Source organism: Sturnira hondurensis, unplaced genomic scaffold (genome assembly GCF_014824575.4).
Source record: "Sturnira hondurensis isolate 20B ecotype Veracruz unplaced genomic scaffold, ASM1482457v3 Scaffold0004322, whole genome shotgun sequence".
Classification (NCBI taxonomy): Eukaryota; Metazoa; Chordata; class Mammalia; order Chiroptera; family Phyllostomidae; genus Sturnira; species Sturnira hondurensis.
Window position 1 is genome coordinate 1,643,700 of NW_028076953.1, and position 2,098 is coordinate 1,645,797.

General features: G+C 37.5%; 1 long non-coding RNA gene across 1 annotated transcript in view; it reads right to left on the reverse strand.

The window, feature by feature from the left end:
• Window positions 1-1,995: 1,995 nt before the first annotated feature.
• Window positions 1,996-2,098, reverse strand: part of LOC118986516 (uncharacterized) — a 20,035-nt gene continuing 19,932 nt past the window's right edge. Inside the window, exon 2 of the long non-coding RNA XR_005066397.1 lies at window positions 1,996-2,098. This exon is cut by the window's right edge and continues 224 nt beyond it. This is a non-coding gene — a long non-coding RNA (uncharacterized LOC118986516).

Genomic DNA, 2,098 nt, shown 5'->3' on the forward strand with positions numbered 1-2,098 from the left:
CATGTATTTCTTACCAAAATTATAGCCATTAATCTAAAAATTATAGTTGCAACTGAAGTAATAGCCAGGAATTATAGATTATAGCCAAGTCAAAATATTGCATAAACATTCCATACAAACATAAACACAAGGGCACATCGGAAGCTCCAGCCTCCTGTTCTCACTCATTCCAAATCCTTTCTTTGAAATGTATGGAAGTTGAATGATTAGTAGAGAAGACATTTGAATCCAGATATTAAAAGGCTATTATTTCTATCAGTAGATAAGTATAGTAGCCAAAGTCATTTTCACTTTTCACTAGCTCATAATTTCTAAACAAAAATAACATGTATATAAAAATGTGCCCTCATCAGGGTACTATTTTTTAAAATATTTTATTTATTTTTAGAGAGAGGGGAAGGGAAGGAGAAAGCATGGGAGAGAAACTTCATTGTGTGGTTGCCTCTCATGTGTCCCCTACTGGGGACCTGGCCTGCAACCCAGGCATGTGCCCTGACTGGGAATCAAACCAGGGACCCTTTGCTTCACAGGCCCGTGCTCAATCCACTGAGCTACACCAGCCAGGGCTAGGGTACTACTTTTAGAGTGCTCTATTTAAATCAAAGCAAGAATGAACATAAAATTTATCAGAAATGTAGGGTTTTTATACCTTAAATTTCACTTTTTAATATGTAGGTAATTTTCCTAATTGTATCCCTCTATCAGAAACTATAAATGTGAATTTGCAGGGGGTGGGGGGCATAGAAAGATCTGAGAGATGCATAAAGTCCTTTTAAAATGGGCTTTGTTCAATGTCAGAAAATACTTTTGGTCAAACTTCCAAGTTATGTCAGTCCTGGCATTCAGTAAGATCTGCATCATTTCATGTGCCTGCAACACTGCAAAACACACACACATCTGCCTCCTTTCCTGGCTGAGTTTGCTTTTCTCATTACAGGGTAACTAAAAACCAGTACCACTACGGTCACAAATATGCAATTCTATATCAAATCCCAGGCTTCTGTATTATTTTTAATTGTTTTTAAAAGGCAAATTGTGCTTACAAAATTCAAGGAGGAGAAAAACCTAATAATGTGGAAAAGAGTAGTCAGTAAAATCTACGGTTTTCCCAAGTTATGACCCTCTTTTTCAGAAATTAAGTGCCCAGTTGAGTGATGCATCATACTGGCCCCAGCTCTTCAACATAGCCACGTCTCTTTAGGACCCCAGCCTACAGGCCAGGGGGCATGTTTTCAGTAATATTTTCCAACTGTGTACAGACTCAGTGAACACATTTCTAACTGGGCAGGTGTTTCTGAGTTATGACCAAGGCAAGATCAAATGAGAAGAGGAATTCCAAATGTCCTTTGTAAACTATAAAGTGCTTCTGAAATACAAGATGGTAGCATTCTTGGGTAACACGAAGGATACCAAACTTCTGATGAAGCTTCATTTGTTCACCTCAGCCACCCTGCTGTTGCCCCTACAAAGACATAGCATTTATCAATACAGTCTTTCTCTTTCCTGGGTTCTTTCCCAACCTTCCATTTTAGGTTTCTTCTGATGAAGAACTTCTATTAAAAAATGTACACCAATTAACTGTATTTTAGCAGGCTTATTTTGCTATGCACATATACATACACACTGCATATAGTATGTTAAAGAACATGTTAACAAATATTGGGAAGTTTCTGTATCATTTTGATTATCTTACGTTTTATAGCCTCATTCATCACCTTTGTGTACCAGCTCACCAAACTTCCCAGAAGAGCTGCAGACCAAATTTCTTAGCACCCAGGGGTTCTAAGCAAATATAAAACATGGTAGCAAGATGCAAAAAGTAATGAAATGAACCAAAGGCACACAGCAAGGGGAAAATTTGGAAGTGGGCTAAGAGTTTATTTTGTTGGGTTTTTGTTGTTGTTGTTGTTTTAAGGAATAGGGGAAAAACCTACTTTGGGCAGTGGGAGAGAAAAAAGCTGCAGTTGGAGTCTTTTTTAACACACAGAACAGATTAATTTTGCACAAAAAATATGTTTATTAATTAGGTTGTTTGAATAGTGTGAAGGGTGGGCTTCCAGAATGAAGACATGGAACCTAATGTACTCAAATATTCTCT